General features: G+C 38.7%; 1 long non-coding RNA gene across 11 annotated transcripts in view; it reads left to right on the top strand.

The window, feature by feature from the left end:
- The window catches only part of LOC309649061, a 51,076-nt gene that overhangs the window by 10,730 nt on the left and 17,631 nt on the right, over positions 1-22,715 (top strand). For 3 of the 11 annotated variants that reach the window (XR_014256950.1, XR_014256951.1, XR_014256952.1), the window contains one exon: positions 954-1,229. The exons of 7 other annotated variants lie outside the window; for them this stretch is intronic. This is a non-coding gene — a long non-coding RNA (uncharacterized lncRNA). Of the gene's footprint in view, positions 1-953; positions 1,230-5,256; positions 22,357-22,715 lie in introns of those variants that run through there. One more of the 11 variants, XR_014256949.1, reaches the window with a different exon arrangement.

Below are 22,715 nucleotides of genomic sequence, written 5' to 3'. Positions count from 1 at the left end.
ATTTTTCCTCAATAGTTTTTTTAAGTGAAGCGTATTTTCTTCATACAAATCTACGTTAAGGCAAACATCTGTATTGTTGTTTAGTTTATTTTGGAGTAAAATAATAAATGTATATGATAAGTACCTCCTGACCCCATCATTTAGTTTAAACCTATCTGTTCATTTTATAGTACATGTGCAGAACTATTTACGTGAATAAAATTCAATAAATACGTAGATAAAGTAAAGCTTTTTCTGAGGAAATTATTCTCTTTTGGATACTCTGCCCTTTTCCATTTCTTTTCTCCCCTTGGAAAAAAAATATCTTGCCCTTGTTCTCCTTTAGGGAAAAACTATTTAGATAAAGTGTTTTTAAATCATGCAAGTCATTGCCTGGGGTTGGTTAAAACATTTACTTTTTTGAAAAGGAGAAAATGCCCCTGTTTTAAAAATCTTTCTTGTATTTGTATCTATTAAGATAAACAGTTTACTTTGATACGGTACATACCAATCTACTTAGTTAATTTTTTTTCCAGAATTCATTTTACTGTGCTTGGTCTGACCTTCTATGATAACTTAATATAGGAACAAATTAGCATATAATTCTATTTTCCATGTGACCTCAACCAGTTGCAGAATTGTACCGCCACTTTTGGGGCGCAGTTTGATAGTTTATGTAGACTGTAGCATTTTTAAGTGTTTGCAAATGTTCAGTGCATCCTGCCTAAGGTGTTATCGAAAATGTTTAAAAGTAAGCAGTTAGAGGAAGTACTCACCCCTATTCCTAAGGTATGAAAATGCCTCCTAAAGGTAGCATTTTAAATTAGTGTGCATAATTGATTAGTGATTTATCTTTCTCCCGAGCATAAAGCAACAGGGCAAAGTTAAGTGAGATTGGTGAAGTATAAGAAGATATTAGGGACTGATGGTGACAATGATCATGGCAACTAAATGGATTTTTTTTTTTCTTTTAGATTCAGCTATCAGTCTGAAATTTCCTGTGGTCTGTTCAGTCTAGATGCAAAGGCCATGGAAAAATCAAGTGCTCAAGTGGTTTAAATATGTTTTGGATGTTCTTATTTATAGATTACAGTATTTTTCCACTTAAAATCCACAGTTGTCATGCAGAAGAAGGTTATGCCCTTCTAGATCACCAATTTTATTTGACGTGCTTAGCGTTGTAATGTATTACCAAATGCTATCTGTTTTAATCAAAGTATAGAAAAAATAAAATCAATTTTATATGCTGACTTTTTTTCTAAAACGACTTTATTGGATTGAATGAATGTTTATACCTGAAAAAGAGCGTTCCAAAAAAAAAAATCACATTCTCCAACATGGCAATTCTGGCAATCTGATATCATTAGAATACGTTTAAAATCACTTTCTAATGTGACTGTATTATATTTATGGGAGAAAAAAGACTTGAAAGATATCCTTATATATATTTTAATTCTCTATATTAGTCCCTCTGGAATAGAAAATTTTCTTCTCAAAAAATCTATTAGCTCAACTCAGATACAAGAAAAAAATCATAACTGGCAGAGCATTTGTTATGTGTTTGAGCATTTGTTACGTGTTTGAGCATTTGCTATGTAAAGAAGGTTGACATCCAGCCTTTCACAGAGTTCTTACATTTGGGGAGACTGAATAATGATGGTTTGCCTTGCCATTGGGAAATTCCTTGTTGTGGCCTTTGTGGTGGCTGTAGGAAAATGGAAGGATTCCTCTGTGGCAGGCAGGCCTCTGGCTTCTGTGGTGTGAACACTGTCAAGGGGTATGTCTCACTAGAGGTAGCCCTTAGCGAGGGAACTGGGGCGATTCACAGATGCTGATGACACTCGAAGAAGCAGTTGTGAGTGACTGTTTTGTAAATGACCCAGTTCGTACTTCATCCACTTCTGTAGTTTTTACAAAGAAAGTGCTATGATAAATTCTTAATCTCAGGTCTCCATATGGCACAGTAAATTTATTAGGCTAGAGTGTTTCTTTTTTATTTTTAATTAAACTTAGTATTTTGAGATCATTATAGATTTCACATGCAGTTGTACTAAATAATGGAGAGGTCCTTTGTACCCTTTACCTAGTTTCCCCAAATAGTATGGTGTATAGTACAATATCACAACCTGGACATTGGCATCAGTACAGCCAAAATACAGAACATTTCCTTCACCACAAGGATTCCTTGTGTTGCCCTTGTATATCCATAGTTGCTTCTCTCCTGCTTCCCTTCCTTAACCATAGCAACCACTAGGCTGTTCTCCATTTCTATAATTTTTTCTTTTCAAGGATGTTATATAAATGGAATCATATGGTATATAACCTTTTGGAATTGACTTTTCTCACTCAGCACAATTTTCTGGAGATTCAACTTGAATATTTCAAGTCTGTTCTTTTTATGTTTGGGTAATATCCCATGGTATGGTTGTCCCACAGTTTGTTTAACCATTTACCAGTTGAGACTTCAGGGTTGTTTCTGGTTTTTCACTATTACGAATAAAACTGCTGTAAACATTTGTGTATAGATTTTTGAGTGAACATAAGTTTTCATTTTCCTGGGATAAATGCCCAGGAGTGCGATTGTGGGTCATATGATAATTACAGAGAGCATTTCTTTTTAAGGCTAGAATTGATTTTGTGTGTATGGAAGGGGAGACAAAGAGGACATCTACATTTTTGTGGTATTTTTGCTTTAACTGGATTTGTTTATGATTTCAAAACATGCAGACTATCTTAAATAACTTGTAGCTAGATATCAAAAAACAGTTTTTCCACAACCTAGATTTTGTTCTTATTTTTAGAGAAATATTTTTGAGAAAAAATTACTTTTTGGGGGGGGTAAACAATTTCTGTGTAAAGGAATAAAGGTAGACATACACTATAGAAAAGACGCTGCAAAGCTGACAGGTTACTTGGGGAAATTTTCCAAGTGTTAATAGAGAGACTTGACGTTCAAGGATATATTATAATAGTTTTTCAATTGGTAGACTCTAGCTTTTGTCACTACCATGTTGCCTGTAGTTTTTATTTGTAGAATGAATTCATTATCTTTACAATTTGTGTTCAGCGGTATTGCGTTTAATGTCCATCTAATTCAACTATATGCACTTAAGAAGAAAAGAAGGAAATAAAAAACAATAAGTATCTTTTCTAGTACATGGCCCCTAAAAGGCAACTATTGATACTTTACATGATGCTTAATGGAAGAAACAGCTCTGTTCCCAACCCTGGTGGAAATTATACTGTTATACTTCCTGAGAGGCATGTATGAAACCGTCTATGCTATATTTTGGGAGAGACTTGCTGAAAGGATTTTCAAGGATAATTTTTATTCTGATTTTCCACCGTATATATTGACTTTAGAACTCTTACTGAAGATGTAGCTCCATTTCTTTTTTAGAAACATTGGATGCCTTTAACTGGTTACAATAATCTTTCTAACAAAAGTCAATATTTTAAATCTTTAACCTTTTTGAGTGAGGCCCTAGGCCCAGGGGAACCCCAATCTTGCAATTCTTCTAAATATAGTTAATCTTTAGCCCATTATGGTCATGACCACAGTGATATAAATGACATAAGATAATAAAATAGTCCTTGCCCTTAAAAGTGACCTGGACAAAAGATAGTATGGACATATAGAATCTTTGAATACCAGTAGTCACTCATCAAGAAGCAGCTAGGGAAACATCTCCTGTCTAGCACCAATAGGAACTGGGACCCTAACAGTAAAGAAGAGCAGTACAGGCCCTGATCCCTTTGCGGGGTTCTCACGGCTCTTAGACTGGGGGGTGGAGACAGGGAAGAAGTAAAAAGAAACTGGGATAGAGTCCAACATGATTATGTGTTACTAGAAATCCAGAACCTTCGGAATTTAGGAGAGAGACTAGGAAAGCTGAAACTGCTGGAGCAGGCCTCACAGAAAATGGTGGGCTTGAATTGGGAAGGAGCATGTATGTGACACAGAGAAGGAGGACATCAGGAGCAGAGGGAAATGAGCTGCAGTGTGGTTTGTTGGAAGTGAGGTGCAATCTGGTCTGGTCATCAAAATAGTATGTGACTGCCCCAAAGTGTACTTAACAGCTTCCTATGTTTTAGGAACTCTCCAGAAATGTGGCATGCTTTCTTGAAGAGTAATATTTGAGTTTTAATATGTATATTTGAGTGAAAAAACAAATGGATACTCTTCTTCTTAAAACTAGGACTTGGAAGTAGCTTTTAGGCTTTGAGGCTCAGTATGTGTGTGTGAATGTGAAAAACAATCTTACTTTCCTCCATTTGTGTTTGATAAGGAATAAGATATTTTGTACCTTTATGATGTCTTAAATGCATAATCTGTAAGACTATAATACTTTAAAATGTTTTATTTTAGGCTTAAAATAAAAGAACTTAAAGTTCTTTTAGAAGAGCTCCAAAATTAAAACTGCAAGATCACATATAGATAAAAGTTACATAAAGAATACATTTGTAAGATGGTACCTAGAGCTGATGGCTTTACTAAGGAACTATTTTGGGCACCCTAAGAAAATACAGGCATTTCTGTGCATTCTTTTCAAGTGTTCAAGGTAGTAAGAGAGCTGAGAGCCTTTTCTAAATTTGCATCCAATTTTAGAAGGCTAAACTAAGAAGCGCTAATATGCCTGAGGCCCTTAAGTCAGGAACTTGGAAAAAGGAAGCCACCTAAGGGACTATCAGAGTTTCTTTAAATTTATATAAATCATAGATTTGATCAACGTGGTTATAAAAGACATCAAAATTAAGATACTCAGGATTTTATGTGTAATAATACAGATTCCAGTGCCCCCAACTATATGCCATTGCCAATGAGGAGGCCAAAATGAATTGTGTTTTAGGAAAGTGCTACATTAGGTGGGCGACTTAAAACTTCTGAGTATGTATAATGAGCCAGCACTGTGGAATCATCTTGTAATACTGTTTATCTAGCAGTTTAAAAAAAAGAAAAAAAGAAAAGAAAAGAAAATGGTGCTATTTTAGACAGTTAAAAAAAATTTTTTTTACAAATATTGCAAATCATAGGTTGGTTACCACTAGACTTCCTGACTCTGCTGTGATTGCTGTATTCTCTGTATATTCTTTTAAAATACGAGGCACTTTATAATTTTGTCTATAATTGTTTATATATATTTTCTCCACAAAATGTTTTTAGAACAACTTATTGCTAAATTACCTTAACCTACCTGCCATCTTTAAACTTTATGTATGAATATACTGAAGTGTCAGTTGCAAGACACTAGCAGACTATTTAATTGTTTTTTCCAGGAGTCTTTTTATTCAAAACACCTTGCAAACTCCATGCATAAAAATAGCAGGCAGCTTCCACTTGCAGGCTTTTGAAGCTGGAGAAGATGTGTTTTTCACTTGAAGAAACTTGAGTCCCAGGAAGATGAAATGCCTTGCTACTAAGTGGTAATAAGAATCTTTTGACTCCACAGCAAATGCTGCCATCTTGAAGATGCTTGTCCCCAGTTCTGGAAATTCAATCTGGAGATGGTTGTATCACATCCCTATTCTTCATAATATTTTATTCTATACACATCAGAAATAAATGTCTACTTGCCATCTGTACATGTCATACAAACATTTTGTCATCCAGTATGGGTACAAGTAACAAGTTAAAGTATGTTAATCTCAGAACTGAATTTTAACCAATAGAATGTTCCATGTATTCATTACTATTTATACATACCTGCTGGATTTTAACATTGTGATAAATCCAGGGAATCAAATATGAATACAGTATGTTCCCTGAATTCATCAATGTGGGCATTGGGCTCAGGCATGGAGATGAAATGGTGAACAGCATGCAGTGTTTACCTTTGTGGAGCTTGGAGCTTAGCGTCTATCTTGGCTACAGAGACATAAACAGACCATTTCAGCACAGCACGGTGAGAGGGAAAGGCCAGGTGCCATGGGACCCCAGGGGCAGAGTCCCCAGCCAAGCCTGACGGAGGGTGGGCAAAGTCAAGGAAGGCTTCCCGGAGGAGAGGGGCATTGAGGTTGAGCCTTGAAGGAAGAGGGAGCAAAGAAATACAAGGGAGAGCGTGTGCCTTCAGGAGTCAGCAAGGAGTTTGAAAGAAACAGGAGAGGTGCGTGCGGAGTTTAGAAGGAGAGATGAGAGTAATCAGGGGCCAGGCTGCAAAGGGTGGTTTATACGCCCGTGAGAGCAGCTTGGACCTCATCTTACTTTCACCTGACCAGCTCTGCGTTGTGGAGGTATCATGTTTGGTGGCAGCATGGGGAGTACACTGGAGACCAGCAAGACTGGTGGTGAGAGACTAGTTCAGTGGTTTTTGCAAGTAATTGTCCAGGGGTGAGAATAGTTGCGGGAGCCAGGGGAAGGAGAGCTGTCGGTGGATTGATGGGAGATACTAAGATGCTAGAAATTAAAGGACCTGTGGCTGACTGGTTACGTATGGGAGTAAAGGAAAAGCCTGTCAACGAGGGCGTCCAGAAGGCTGCAGCAGTTAGGTCATGGTAGTGGTGTTTTGAGACAGGGAACCTAGGAGAAGGAAGTCTAATGAGAGGAAAGACAGTGTGGGCTGAGCAGATGGTGAGATGCTAGTAGAATATCCAGGGGATTTGGAACTCACGATCTAGTAGCAGGCAGGGAACACAATCTCTTCTTTCATATCCGTTCGTTTTCATTTCTCTGAAAGGCACATTTCTCCAAAAATGTGTTTTCTTTCATTATTAAATGTTGTTTTCCTTTTTTTCTTGTGTGACACAGCTGTAATGGTCCTGTGAAAAGCAAGTCTGAGATGAACCGTTCAATATTATTGGGCAGCGTTTGTTTTTAAAAAAAGATGGGGTTCAGAAGGATACGAAGGAAGGAAAGTGAAAGAATATCCCTGGCTATAGCTGTCCCCTAAACCGTTCAGTGGATTAAGTATACTCAATTTCATTTGTGCAGAGGGATTTAAAGATAGAGAGGGAGGGGCAAAACATTTCCAGGAAAAAAGCACTGGAGAATATTTTCGTTTTTAGACGCTTGGTGAGTTTGGATTACAACATATGCTTAAGTGATTAGTAAGTAACATTATCTGGATCATGTTACTTCCCACATTCACCCACAAGTCCTTACTCAGCATGTACTGGGTACTGGACAGTGTTGGCCATCGAGTAGAGACCATAGTGGGCATGGTCCTTCCCTCACAGAGTTCATAGTCTAGCTGGAGGGTTATAAATCCTGAAGGTAGCTTTTTATGATATTTCTGTCCATGTTTGTTTAATATAGTTGACATACATTGCGAGGACAACTTGTGACTCTCAAATCCTATAAAAATGAACATTTATGCCTCCAGAGGGCACTGCCATGTTCACAGGAGGAAGAAAAAGAAAGGATTCAGGCTGCCTTGACTTTCCATCTGTTGAGGTGGGGCTAGTTGGAATTGTTCCTCAAATCAGGGGACTGGAGCACGTGTGGACAGTAGTTGCTGGCTATTCCTGAGTAGCTAAGAAATGGAGTTGTGACTCGCTTGCTCCAAAGGGTCAACATTCCCCACCAGAGTGGTACATTTGTTACAGTTGATGAACCTGTATTGGCACCATCACCCAAAGTCCATAGTTTACATTAAGGTTTACTGTTGGTGTTTTATATTCTGTGGATTTGGACAAATGTGTAATGACATGTATCCACCATTAGAGTATCGTACAGAGTAGTTTCACTGCCCTAAAAATTCTCTGTGCTTTGCTTATTCATCCTTTCCTCTCCACTAACCCCTGACAGCCATTGATCTTTTTACCGTCTCCATAGTTTTGCCTCTTCCATCATGTCATACTGTTAGAATCATCAAGTTATTTAGCCTTTTCGGATTGGCTTCTTTTAGTTAGTAATATGCCTTTAAGGTTTCTCTCTGTCTTTTCATGGCTTGATAACTCATTTCTTTTTAGTGCTGAATAATATTTCATTGCATGTACCAGAGTTTTTCCATTTACCTAATGAAGTGTATCTTGGTTGCTTCCAAGTGTTGGCAGTTATGAATAAAGTGGCTGTAAACATCTGTACGCAGGTTTTTGTGTGGATATAAATTTTCAGCTCCTTTGGGTAAATACCATGGAGTGCTATTGTTGGATCATATGTAAGAGTATTAAGTTTTATAAGAAGCTGCCAAACTGTCTTACAAAAGTGGCTGTATTGTTCTGCATTCCCACCAGCAAGGAATGAGATAGACCCGTGATTAGGTCTCTGTCTTTTAATGAGCCTGCTGCACCTCTTGTCTGAGCTTCGCACTCCTCAGTCTCCCGCCCCCTTAGGTAGGACAAGGTGGCTAGAGCGGGCTGCAGTTACATATTTCCCTTCCTCCCTGCGGAAGGCTGTGGCCAGCTGGAAGTGGGTATTTCTTTTCCTTCAGGTCAGTTAGGCTCTGGTAAAACCCTAGCAGGTTAGGCTCTATGAAAATAGTTTCTCCTGAGAGCAGACCTTGTTAAGAAGAAAGCTCTGGCACGTTTCAAAAATGCTTCCTTTTCCCCTCCCGCTGCCAGAAGCATGAGGGGATTTTTCCTGGATGTTCACTGTGTGAGGACCTGGCTGAGCTCCTGGAGGTGAAACTCACAAAAGGGCGGGAACTCCCTGTGACTGGGCCCCCCTGGAACTTTTGCCTTCAGGGTTGTCCACACTGAGCCTCCAGCAACTGGGCAATTACAGTTCAGGTTCTCCCACCCTGCCATTGGCTCCCATGGAGGTTTCTGCTTACGGGTTTCTGCTCTAGTGAGTTGTGATTTGCTGTACTCATCTGTCTCTCACTCCAGCTTTAGGGGCAGAAGTTTGCCCTGTAACCGCACTTCTCTTACGGATCTCACGAGATTGGCTGATTTTTCAGTTTGTTCAGTTTCTTACTTGTTTTAGATTGGAGTTGGTGACATCTCAGCTCCTTACGTGTTGGACCAGAAACCAGAAATCCACAAACATTTATCAGCCTGTGACAAGATAAATACCAAATACTAAGAGAAAGCAATTAGAAACTTACATGGCGATTTGACTTTGCCATGATATCCAAGTGCACGATTTTATATTTTACAAAAATATTGGTCTGCAGAAGATTGGAAATTAGAAGCAAAACAAAAAGACAACAACGATTGGGCCTTCACTACAGATAGGTGGAGAAGCATGGAACTGGGAGGCAGTCAAGAAAATGATGATTGGGGATGGGAATTATACCACTTTATCAGTTGTCCAGAAGGTGCTCTGAGATTCCAGGGGAAGAAAGTCAAACTGCTTAGAGTGCAAAGAAAAGGGTGATTAGGGCCTTTCAGAGTGGCTGTGCTGGGCAGGATACAGTGGCGTCTGGGAGAGCATAAACATCCTTCACCCCCCACCTACCTCGCCCCTGCTGTCAGAGTGATCTTCCTAACATGGAGATCAGATCATGTCACCCCCCTTGCTTAAAGTCTTTAGAGACACCTGCCTAACGCTCCTCAACTTCTCAGCACCATTCCCGAGGCTGCTCCCCACCTGACCAGAGAACCCCTCTCACATCGTTTTCTACCACTCCAGCCTGTGACCCTTCTCTCCAGCAGCTGGTTTTCCTGGAGTAGATCGCGGCGTGCACTGCCACCTCAGTCATGCATGTGCAGCAACTACGCATCTGCGGCCTCTTCTGTTGGGAAGGCCTTCCCTCCTCTCACTGTTCTCTGGTGAAATCCCACATATCCTTTAACATCATCCTCTTGGGGGTTCTCCTGCATTTGATGTCAAATGCACAGGTGAGGCGGGCCCAGGTGCTCAATCAATGTGGGGTGAGTGTGGAGCTGGAAGGGAAACTTACAGATTCTGCTACATTTCTGATGATTTCATGTGCTTGTGTGTCTTCTTTGGGCATCTCACAACTGGAAAGGGGGATGTGTTTCAGGCCATTAGGTAGGAGCAATTACCAAATAACACTGAAACTAGCATCTGGATGCCTCAGGGCTGGGGGAGACCAGAGAAGAGGCGACTGAAGGTCGGGCTCTTCTGGGGCAGCTTTCCTGGGGTTCCCATCCTTCTCAGAGAGAGAGAGCCTCTAAAGCAGGGCTTGGCAAACTTCTTCCCGAAGGAGCCAGATAATGAATATTTTTGGCTTTGTGGGCCAGACAATGTCTGTTGCAACTATTTTGTCATTGCAACGCAAAAGCAGCCATAGACAAGTGGGTGTGGCTGAGTTCCAGTGACACTTTTACAAAAGTGTTCCAATAACATTTATGAAAACAGACTGCAGGCTGAATTTAGCCCATGGGCTGTAGTTGCCAACCCCTGCTCAAAGGAAAGAAAACGTCCCCTTTCTTCTGCCCTGTCTCTAAATAGCCTTTGGAGGCCTCGCTAAGTTTACCTTTATAGTTTCTAAATTCCTGGATTTTTTTCCTTCAAAATGGCATAAACGATGAGTAATCTGCCCCTACTTGCCAGTCAGTTGCAGCCTGAAATGTCCTTTACTGGTGGAGTGTTAAGATGCAGTGGCATACACTAAACATGTATAAGTGTTTGTAAAATTCATCCTTAACCCAGGTCTTTATGAGATAGACACATGAGATTCTGACTATGAACTATATGAGAGCTAAAACCTTGCCATAAAGTGATTTGGTAATATCCTTGGTGCTCTGACTACCTTTTGGTGGGCTATGTGAATTTTGGACCTGGAAAGTAGAGTTAAGCTTTTCACAAACTGGGGTAAGGATGGGGACCTAGAGGATGCCCACGTCCATGGCCCAGTATACTGTCTAGAATTCACACCCGATGGGAAAAACTGCACAGCTTACTGATACCTTATCTTTGAGATAACAGAGCGGTAGACAGCATAGCAATGCATAAACTAGGCCAGTAGACATTAAAGGCAAGTATACCTGCTTCAAATGGCTCAGATGGTCATATGCTCTATAAAATGCTCAAACCAAATAGCCATGTAAATTAAAGTCGAAAACAGCGGGGTTACTAAAACCCTGACATCATCAGCACCAGGGAAGCAGGTAGAGGAGGCTTGCTAATGCTATGATAGCCTTTGTCACCGCCCTCTGCCCCCAAGGGGCCCCATAGAGGTCACCCTGCTACCCTATTTCCCCAAAGCCACAAATCAGGACATCTTTTGTGGCCTGACCAAACAGGACGACCTAGTAGCAAGGCTCATGCCAGCTGTGACGGGGGAACTCTCACTTGGTCCTCATCATCTTCTGGTGCTATTTGGAGTATCTTTAGATCAGCCACAGTCTCCTACTCTGAAAAATAACCAGGATGGGACATTCTTCACCCTGCAGTTTTTGCCCCCAGATGCAGTCAAAATCAATGTGTGCTTTACAGCCAGCAGTGGAGTGGTTTCCTTTACAATCTTGAACTCTTTCCCTTTCCTTATGTCTTAGAGGTCTAACTAAACACCCCCAAGAAAAGTTGGTGATATTCCCAGTATCTCGCTTCTTTTATTTATATGACAACCAGACCAGTTGCAAATTGTATTTCAGATAAACAACAATATATTGAACACCTACTAGGCCATTATGATGTGAAATCAAATTAGAATGGTGTGAAATATTACTAGATCCTCACCCAGATGCATAGGCTAGGTTTGTTCTCCTACAGCCTCTTCTCATGAGTGTAGTGTGTGATTATTTAGATTTTATCAAAAGGGTATAAATTAGTAATTTTATGTCTCTTTTCTTCCCATTTACCTTTGGAGATTTTCACTTTTCATTTTGAAAAGTCCATTTTGAATATATTTATCGTCAGTGTTGAAGAGGGCTAGTTTTAGTTTATTCTAATGTTATGTACTTTAGTGCTTGAATTATTTACTGTGGGTTTGGTTATTGACCTATTTTATTTGTCATTTTATGACATACATATTTTCAGTGGAGACGCTTAGGCTAAGCTATATTTATTTTTACCACAGTACATTAACCATAAAACTATCTAACTACAGTAAAAACCACGATAATCTGGAACCCTCAGGGAATATGTTATTCAAGATAGCCAAGTTTTAAGAATGAACATTAACTATTTGTGATGGAAACCTTTTTAAAATGGACCATACCTGTCCCTCTTATCTTGAAAAAAAGGTAGAGTCTCACTGAACTTTGATAATAACTCATGGTCTTCAGTAAGAATTGCACTGCGTGACTCAGCTCTCATTAAAGGACTTGGGTGTTCTTTTTTGTTTTTAGTTTCTTGTTGTTGTTGTTGGTTTTTAATTCTCATGGGCATTTCTTAAACCAGTCTTTCTTCAATGGCTGTCAGCTGTGTTTCTCACGTGCCCTCCTGGTAGCCTTCCCTCTGCCCTTCAATTTACTACTTTTATACTTATGCGGACTTGGAAAGCAGGTGATGGAACTCATGAGAATATAGGCAGGCATGAGAAAGGACTTCCGGGGACCCACTAATGGGTCAGATGCCTCAGTTGTGTATTAATAACTTGCAAGCAACCCTTGCCTCCCTGAAAACTCTTACTCCTTAGCCTGTCGGTTCTCTTCGTTCTAGCCAGCGGGTGGTAAAATGGGGCAGATCTGCTGTAATTCCTCCCCTCAACATGCTTCTCTACTCAGCAAAGCTCTGCAGAAGCTGATTCTAGCCAGGATAGGGGAGCTCTGAGCCTTGTGTCTGGGAACTAAGGCAGCTAGTTGAATACACCTTAGAAAAGAAAATCAGGTTTAAAACAGGCCTCATTTTAAGTTCATAGTTTATTAAATGATGCCTATATCATGATAATATCCTGCAAATTCTCCTTCTCTTCTTTATCCTATTGCATCTTTTTCCTTTTTTTAAAAAAATAAAATGCTAAACATACGCTCTTTGGGCTTGTTATTTATTGGGACTAAAGCTAGAACCTTAATTCTAAAAAAGCATCTCTAGTCAAAACTGCCTAGCCCTTAATGATTCTAGTTTTTTTAATGCACGTTATTATGGATGCGTTACATAAATGTTTTACTTTAGTTTCTTTGCACAAAAACAATGAAAAATAATTAAAGATGCTGGCAGGTGACCATTAGACTAGAAACGTGGTTGTCTGACACTTCCACGGTGCTTCGCAGAGTTTCATCGTGTTTTCTTATGGGATCCTCAGAACAATGCGGTGGTTATATTGTCCCCCATGTCAGAGCCAGGAGACCAGAGGTGCAGAGGTGTCCAGTGACGCGTCCAAGGGCACACTGCTGTTAGCGCTCTCAGGATTGAGCTCAGCAGCTCTGCTTCCCAGACCTGTGGGTTTTCCCCCATTAGCTCCTAAGTTATCATACTGGTGAGTAAGAGGTGAGACTTATTAGTTTACAGTGTGCAGACACATTAGTTCTCAGTGTGTAGTTGGGGCTGCCAACCCCTCCGAGTATGTGAAGTGTCAGATCTTCCAAAGCGAGAGGAGGAGAACTTGATTGGCATGTGATCCTAAGGGAGAAGTCTGTCATCTTCAACCAGCCGTCACCCTGCTGCTGCTGGAGGGCTGGAGACTGCCCGTTTGGGATCCAAGGACTGATGGTCAGTTGTGTCCAATAACCTGGGGACTCTGGTACTAAATATAGTGGCATTAGTTATTACTGTAGATAATTGTCCAGTGTTTTTAGAGAACCAAATATTGTTTTGTTTAGTGGTTTTGGCCACATATGAGTAGTCAGTTAATGAAAATTATTATTTTTCAAAACTAGGTGCTAAAGAGTTTGGGAGTGTATTCTGATCCATTTCTTAATACAAACAATATATCTGCACCACTTGTATCCAAATCACAAGTTTCCTTTCAGATTTCAAATTATAGCTGTTTTTGAGCTGGAAACAATTAGTCTTCGGCAAAAACAATTTGCATAACTGGATTTAATTTGTCATTTGCAAACTCTATTGCTTTTTGCTTTAAGAATTGTAAATGATAGGTTATATTAAACCAATGTTTTTGAAGGTCTATTAAGATGTTACATTCCAAATAGAATAATACTTAAACATTTAACAAATTTATATTTTTCTTTTCATTTATATATGTGTGGGTGTGTGGGTGTGTATTTGCTGATGGAGTAGAGATTGCTTCCTGAGAAGTCAACCCAATCCCCAAATTCTAAAATGTTCTAATTCATTATCCATTTTAGCTTTTTAAAAATCGGAAATTTAGGCCGATCTATTTATATTAACAGACTGGTGCTATCAAGTTAATCCTGTAATTAAAATTCATTTCTCAGAGATGTTACTAACATCTTAGAAATATTAAAAATTTAAACCCTAAAACTTGGTATGGAAATTATTAAATTTTCCCTATTTTTTTCCTTCTCTCCCAGAGTGATTCATTTCACTTTCTGTGGCTTCTTCCATGAACCATAATGCTTTTGTGGAGATCCCTAATTCAGTGAAACCTGTTTAGGGGATCATCTCTGTTAGAAAGACAGCTGCCAAAAAGGCATTCACTCCCGAGTATGGACTTTAGATTATGGCCAATCAAGACTTGGAGCTGGAGGAACACCTGTCAGAGACGTTTTTCTGCAAGGAGATGGTGTCTTTAATCAGGTTTCATTGCACTTCAGAAAAAGATTCATTTTAGAATGTGGGTAAAACAGCATCTGCTTTTATGATTCATCCTCACCATCCTTTTAAAGCTGAGAAACCAATTTAGAGTTTATTTACGACATTGTTCTATGGCAGAAGGAGAAACTTCAACAAAGTGTTTAGCAAAGAAGGACTTTCCCAGATGTTTGATTTGTAACTTTCTTTCGTGAAAGAAAGCTAAAAATTTATTTTTGAACTTTTTTCCTGTGAATATAATTGACAATAGGAATTCTTATGGATAAACTTTTAAAACTGTTTAAGCTAAATTGTGAGTATGCACCCTGAAAGCTGGGAAACTCTCCTATGTTGCATTTATATGTGAACAATGCAAAGTATTATTGATACGGACTGGTGTTTAGAGGAACGACACTCAGCTTTCAACTCTGCTCTAATTAGAGGCACGGTTAAGTGCAGAAAACGCAGGTACCTTCTCATATCTGCAGACTATACTGAGCATAAACTATTAGAAGACAAACTTCATTTCGCAAACTATAATTTAATGGTATAACAGTGTGCAGACCGGGATATTGGTTATTTTTCAAAACATTTTATTCTACACCAATTAGCTCGGGTCCTGGAGGGCAAAATGACAAGAGGTTACTCGTTTACTATGTATTTAATTAATTGAAAAATGCTCAAATTGCTTTTACAGTTGTTATTAAAAAGTAGAATCAGTGTTGCCAGTGCTCAACCATAATTGGAACCCCAGGGAATTAAATATTTAGCATTAGTAATGTAACAGCACTTAGGACACAAATTTCTATTTTCGTAATGAAAGCTATACACTGTGAGTGCAAGCGGCTGAAACGACAGCTGTGACAAGTGAAACGGCCTGGGATATTTCAATAAGACACTTCATTGGACAGCAAGTCTTACCACATTACTCGTTTGTAAGAGATCTGCAAGTTTAATTCCCAAAAGAAACCCGTTACCCAAGTATTTAGATTTCTAATTGCACGGAGGATGAACAGTTGGGCAAATGTCTTGCCATAAGTGGCTGAAATGTATAGTGCTTTCTAAATAATCCTATGTAAGTTCATGCCTTTGTCAATTTAAAAATAGCAGGACTGTCAGGGAATAAAGATCTTGTTTGTTTTAAGTTTAATTACATTTTAAGCGTAAATGCTCTCAGTGTTACAATGAGAAAAGTTGGATATTAGACTCTAATGAGCTACAGTGGTAGACGGCTGGAGACCCTAAGGGATTCCCTCCGTAAATTAACTGGATAAAAGTACTTGGTTAGGATATAGTTGATGGCTGAGCTATTCTTAAAACCCAGTTATAGAGCTGTCTCTCACTCCTGTTTTCATTCCAAACAGGCCCTGTAGAGACTTTAATGGCCGCCTGTTACAACTGTTCAACTTGTCAAAATGTATTATATTACTCCACTAATAAATAGTATTAAAGGGTATTTGACTTCATTTCTCCTTTTCCGAGGAGATCAGGTTGATAAACACAACTGGCTTAGGTCGGTCTCATTTTAATTTATGTCCTGTAAGTAGTATTGAAGGTCCCTGGTTTGAATTTGGCAAACATTATTTTCCCGGGGATGTAAAACTTACAAAATATTATGGACAATGGAAACAATTAATGGAGACTATTTATTATATTATAGAGTCTTTGTCTGTGAGAGATGTATGACTTTGACATGTTTAGTCCATGTTCAAAGTACTTGAAAAACCGTAGCTAAACTGACATTCTTTGAAGCATAACTCAACTAATTCCTTTGCCAATCATTCTGTCTTCTTGAAAAAAGAAAAAGTTGCAGGACTTTTTGATTTCATAATTTTCTTTTGCTTACCATTGTCTGAGTCAGTTTCTTTGAGAATTTATTCTAACTGATTATGATTTCTATTTTATTTTTTGTAATGTTTAGAACATACATGCTTATTTTTAAAAAAAGAGAGAGAAGAAGAATGTAGAAATTTATTTGATAAAGTCTCCCTTTCACCCTCTCCCCCAATCCTCCCTCTCTGGTGATCACCTTTGCTAACAGTTTGATAACATATCAAGCATTCATAACATTTTCTGTGCATATTATACACGTGCACATATAGATGTTATTTATTTATACATAGTACACATAGCGTATTTGAAGAACATAATTTGGATCACCCCATAGAAGTCAGTGATTTGCTTTTTCCCCACACTTAATTTATCATAGATATTTTCCTATACTGGTGTCCAAATCTTCCTCATTCTTTTTCATAGCCAGTTGTCATTTCGTATTTTAGAGGTATAAAATTTATCTATTGCCTATTGATGTCATTTGAAGTCACCTCCAGTTTTTCCGCTATGGCAGATAGCATTGCAGTGAACTTCTGATTGTGCTTGAGTGTGTGTGTGTTTGCAGCAGGTGTGTGTGCATCTTTGTGCACGTGTCATAAAAAGATATTGAGCTAACATTTAATGAGTGATTACTCTGTGCCAGGTGCTATTCAAAGCACTTTACATATACGGTATTAACTCTTTGCATCATTACAATAAAGAGCTAAAATGTATTATAATCTATATTTTACATATAGGGAAGCTGAGGCACAGAGAGGTTGAGTTGCTTGCCAAAGGCCACAGGCAGGTAATAGCAGAGCCTGGGCTCAAACGCAGGAGGTCTGGCACACCAGTCTGAGTGCTTAACCAAACCAGTGTGCCTGCAGAAATACTTTGTTTTTTCTTCTTATTTATCTTTCCTAAGTAGTGAGTTCAAATGTGGTTTCATATGTTTATTGCCATTGCATTTCTTGTTCTGAGAATTGGTCAGTTTCTCTCTTTTGCTCATTTTTTGGTAGTGTTGTCTTCTTAGCAAATTACAACAGATCTCTATTGATAATGGCTATTGACTCTTTGTTATAGTTTATCAAATTTTTTTCTAAGCCTGTTGCTTATATTTTTACTTTGTTTTATTTTAATATTACCAAGTTTTGCTTTATGGATTGAGGTATAATGAAGCCTTTTATCAGCTGCAAGATTACAAGTATGTTTTCCTACATTTTCTTCTACTACTTTTAATTTTTTTTAAGTTTTGATCTTTCACTCAAGTGGGATTTATTTGGGTGTGCAGTGTGAGATAAAGATCAAACCTTTTATTTCTAGTAACACCCACAGGTTACTTTTGTAATTTGTCCATTTTTTTCTCTATGGTTTGAAAGATAATCTCTGTCTAATGCTATATTCCACCTTTATATGTCCCTGGATTGCCAATTCTCTGGAATAGTCCACTGGTCTAATCCTGCAGCGTCACACTTTTTACCATTGTAACATAAAAGTAAGTTTAAAATCTTATAATAAAAAAGATAGTCTCTATCAAATACTCAACCTTAAATTATAAAAGTTATAGATATTATAAATATTATATAATAAAATTATATATAATATAAAATTTCAAAAGATATTTTAATGTCTCATACATTTTCTTTTTCAGATAAACATTTGTATCAGCTTGCAAATTTCATTTTAAAATTCCTTTGGGATTTCTATTGGGAATAGATTGAATTTATAGATTAATTTAGGGGAAGGGATGAATCTTTCTAATCCTTACTCCCTATGATATCTCAGAATAACAGCTAATATATATTTGTTGAATGAATGAATATATGCTTTGTTTTGTTTTTGGAGATGAGGAGAGGGAGTAAATATTTGATCATTTTCTAGATGTTTTAAACATTCTTAAAAATGATCATTTCACTTAGATTTTCAATTTATCATTGTAAAGTTCTACATAATATTTTCACTTAAAAATATTCCCCATATTTCTAAGTATGTCTGCTTTCTTAATCCAAATGTAGTTTACTTTGGTTTCTCCACTTTTTGTCTTTGTCAGACTTGACAGAGTTTTACTTTATTGGTCTTTAAGTATATTTAAAAAATTGCTTTTATTGATATGCTTTCTTTTTAACTTGTTTGATTTCCCTTTCATCTTAATTCTTCCTTTTACTTGTTTTAGTTTATATGATTGACTTTTTCCTGGGTCTTTTAGCTGAATGTGTAGTGTATTTATATTTTCTCTCTCTTAGTTTTTAATACATATTTTTAGGCTATAAATCATCCTCTAATTTCTGTTTTGGCCATGTCCAGTAGTTTTTATATATATTCCTTTCATTGTCTTTCATAAGTGAGTAGTCCATAATTTTACACTTTTATTCTTTTTTAACCAAAGAGTTATTTTGAAAATAGCATTAAAAAATAAGTGGTTAGAGCAATATTTTTTTTGGGGGGGTGGCTACAGGTAAGGAGCAGAGAGCTATCCATATATTGTTTATTTCTAGGTTTTTTTTTTTTCATTATAGGTAGAGAATAGAGCCTATATGATTTCCCCTTTGGATAATATATTGAGATTTCCTTTGTAGTCAAACGGTTAATTTTTGTAAACATTCTACAGGTTTAAAGAAATGTGCATGCTCTCTTTAGGAAAAGTATCTTAAGTCTGCTTATTAAATCAACCTTGTTAATTGTGTTTTTCAAATACTCTGCATTCTTATTTTCCATATATCTTGACCTGTCAGTCTCTAGGAGGTTGTGGTTTTCAGACATTCTCCTGTATTTCCAATAATGTGTTTATATATTTTGAGGCTTTGTTGTTTCGTGGGGTAGAGGTTTGCTTCCACTCTATCTTCTCGGTAGATTGTACATTTAATTGATACAAAATTTCTCTCTTTGTTGCCTTTGATTACTAAAGGAAGCCTTTTCCCTAGGGTGGCGCTCCTTGTGATTTTTTTTTTTTTTTTTGAAGAGTCTGGGGTTATTTCACATTTTTCTTGCTTCTCCCTCTGCTCCAGCCCTCAAGCAGTGAGCCTTCCCCAGGCACATTTCTCCTTCCATTTGGTGAGCAATTCTCAGCAGCAAACACTGCTGCTACAACCCACTGTACCTATGGGTGAGGGTGGGTGAGTGTGGAGAAAGGCTGGCACTAGGGTGGGCCAAGGGAGGCCCAGAGGGTGCAAAATTGGTCACTGCCAGTGTCTGCAAAGTCAGGCGGACCTTGCATGCTGCTGAGAGTGAGTGCCTTCCTGAATTTGGCACTCTAGGGGCCTCACCTGCCTCCCCGGAGTCCCAGTCCTGCTAACAGAATCCATTGTTCTCCAGGTGGGCCTTTCAGTGATCTTGAGAGACTGCCCATCACTCACTCTGCGTCTTTCATATCTGTCATCTCTGAGTTTGCTCTTTCATCACTCCACTCAGAAGGATGACCTCCATTTCCATAGTAGCTATTCCTATACCTGTTTGGATTGTGGTTTACTCTGGTATTTCTGTTAATCTATTCCTGTCTTTTTAATTTTTATTTTCATCAGAGTAACAATGATGAATTAGTTAACAATGAAATAACCCTAAAAGAAAAACGGAAGGTCTTTACCTTGCCCTTCTTCACTCCCATTCTACTCGTCAGAGATAACCCTTGAAAAATTTCTAGCTGTTTCTTCTATTATTTGCCTTCACATTTCTAAATAATATGATTTCTGCTTTGCTTACCACTTATAGGAATGCTTTATTGACTTCCACTCGTGACATATGAGTATATGGCTTTGTTACTTTACCATCCCCACTGCTCCAAAACTTCATTCTCGCAATATAATTTTTGGCTAAATTTGGTTTTTACTGCTGGGAAAAGTAGTGTACTTATACTTCCCTAATCATTTAAACTTTTGTTTCTTGAAGCTAATAACGGACTTGTTTCTATATTTGATTAGTTTCCATGTGTTGCGTCAAACCCATTATTCACTATCAACAGTTTCTAAGCAGTTATATCTATCAGATAATAATTTATCAATTCTCTTTTAGTTATTTAGTTTTTCTTTTCTAGGGAACTCTCTCTGGAAACGTTTCTTTCTCCTTCTCCAGTTTGGATCGATTGCTTTCTTGCTTTGCCACCTGGTTGTCATCCTGAAACTTGTCTTTATGTTTTCCTGTGTTGGAGTCTGTGTTTTCTCTTGTTTTATGTCTTCTTCTTTCTTGCTTCTCATTTTCATGGAGCACATCCTTCCACAGCTTTCTACAGAAATATGGATGGAAGTAAAATATTTTCATGTGAAAATGTCTTTATTGGAGGTGTCACACTTTTCCAACAGCTCTGTCTTATACTCTGATTGCTCCTGTTCTTTAACTGCCTGTTCTTGTTTCATCAATATAGCATCTTCTCTTATTTCTCTGAGGTTGTGAATAACTTGATTTTAAACACTGTTTCCTTTTGTGCTCTGCGTGGTCTCAAGTTTCCTCCAGATCCCATTTTTCTGTAAATTTAGGTCTTTCTCTTTCACGTTGGAGAATCTCCTCAAATGTCTTGTAGTCATTAGCTATAATATTTAAGAAAAAGGTGCTCAGAAGCTGATGGAAGCTCTGTGCTCATCTGTGGAGCTTGTTGGTGGATGAATTTCACTGTTGGATGATCAAGTGGCAAGGCATCCTTGGCTCTGGGGGACCCTTGAACTTCTGGATCTGAAAGTCTCCCTTTCCTTAGGCTTGGGTCTCAAGAGATGAACCTTCCAATCTCCTCTTTGGGAGGTATGATTTAGTGGCTGACTTTCTGGAAGCAGGGAGGAGGAAGGGCCCAGGGAGCTCCCCGTTCAGTACAACTTTTTTAAACCCTGCACCTTATTGCAGCCCTTCTCTCTGCCTGGTATCTTTGAGTCTGGAGTCTCTCATTTAATGTCTCCTGCCCCCAACAGTTGCCTGAATGCATATGAGAGGGGAGGAGATCTGGGAGTCTGACTGCTGTGTACACAGGCTTGGAGCCTGTCTCCACCTTAACCCTCAGCCCCCATGCTCCACCATACTTGTTTCCTCCCATTCCTGAGCCTTTAGGTGTCATGGGCTTCATTCTCATTTTTGCTCCCCTTTGCAGAATTTAGCTTCTAGCTTCCTTTGCTCTTTAAAGCCAACTTATCACTCTCCACCCACTCTCCACTTTTGAAAATTGTTTTGATGTCTTTGAAGATGACTTTGATATCTTTCATGCAGTGATGTCTTCATTCTCTCTTTTTCCTTACGTACTGGTGTCCTCTTTGCCTGGAACCCTTGTCTCTTCCTTCGCTTTACTGTTACCTCCTCAGAAAGCCGCTCCTGTGTCTCCATTTTCTCCCTCTTGTATTGTCTCTTGGCCTCTCTAAGCTGCAAGCTCTATCTTTTATCACTCTTTACTCAAATCCTGGCACCTGCTTGATACTTACTTGTTGAGTGAATAAACAAAGCAGAGCTAGGTTGTTCTAGACTGGAAGAAGTGTGACGTTTTCCTTCTGCCTGGCCTGGAGGAAGCTGCCATCAGAAGCACCCAACGTTGCCTTTAAAGTGCCAGATCTGGGACCACATACTGCTTTACGAGGGAGTGAAGTTGGGATCCATGCAGAGAGGAAGATTATGTCTGCTCCTCACTCCCCCACATCTGTGTTCCAGCTGTGATGACTTAAGCCCTGTCCCTCTTGGAGAAAAGTGTGTAGATCAGTGCTCTGGGGCTGGGACTTGATTCATAATGTTAGTAATGACAACGCACATATATTGAGCATCTCCTATGTGCCGGGCACCATACTGCGTATGTAACATGCATAATCTCATTTAATTCCCATCTGGGGTAGATTATCCCTATTATTTCTGTTTTTATAAGTGAGGAGACTGAGACTTAGAGAAGATGAGTAACTCACTCAAGTCCATGGGATTCATGAACGAGAGAACTAAAACTTGGACCCAGGTCTGTCTGATGCGAAAGCTTCTGCTGGTATAGTCATGTTCTACTGGTTTCTGTGATGTTTTCCTCCCTCTACATTTAAGCATCACAGAATCACTGGCTGGAGTCATGACATCTCAGAGGAAGAAAAGATCATAGAGGTCATCTATTTGGTCCAACTCCTGTTGGCACTGAGGAGAAAATGTAAGCCTGACATTTCCAGCCACGCATCATTTGCACGGTGAGCACTGCATTTAGCATTGATGCCTCACAGGAAACAGTAGGATCAGAATCTGTAGCTAACCAGGGCAAAGAAGGGCACAAAAGCTGGCCCCAGATCATTTTTGGCAAGTGCACACAGGCCTCTGTCCACAGGGTGAATGAAGCTGTACACCAGAGTGACTTAAGTAAGTACAGTGCTTATCGTGAGAAAGGCACCTTGGGAATCTACTCTGACATAGATTTCCTTCTGACTTATAGTTGATATAAAACACCTAATATTCCATTGGTCAGCTTTCCAAATCCCCTGTGCCACTGGGCTTTGTGTTAAATACAACACACGCGGCCCGAGACTGCAGACTCAGAGGACAATGTGGAATA

The sequence above is a fragment of the Balaenoptera physalus genome (assembly GCF_965194825.1).
Source record: "Balaenoptera physalus genome assembly, chromosome: 19".
In the NCBI taxonomy this organism is placed as follows: Eukaryota; Metazoa; Chordata; class Mammalia; order Artiodactyla; family Balaenopteridae; genus Balaenoptera; species Balaenoptera physalus.
This window is presented reverse-complemented; position numbering and strand designations above follow the sequence as displayed.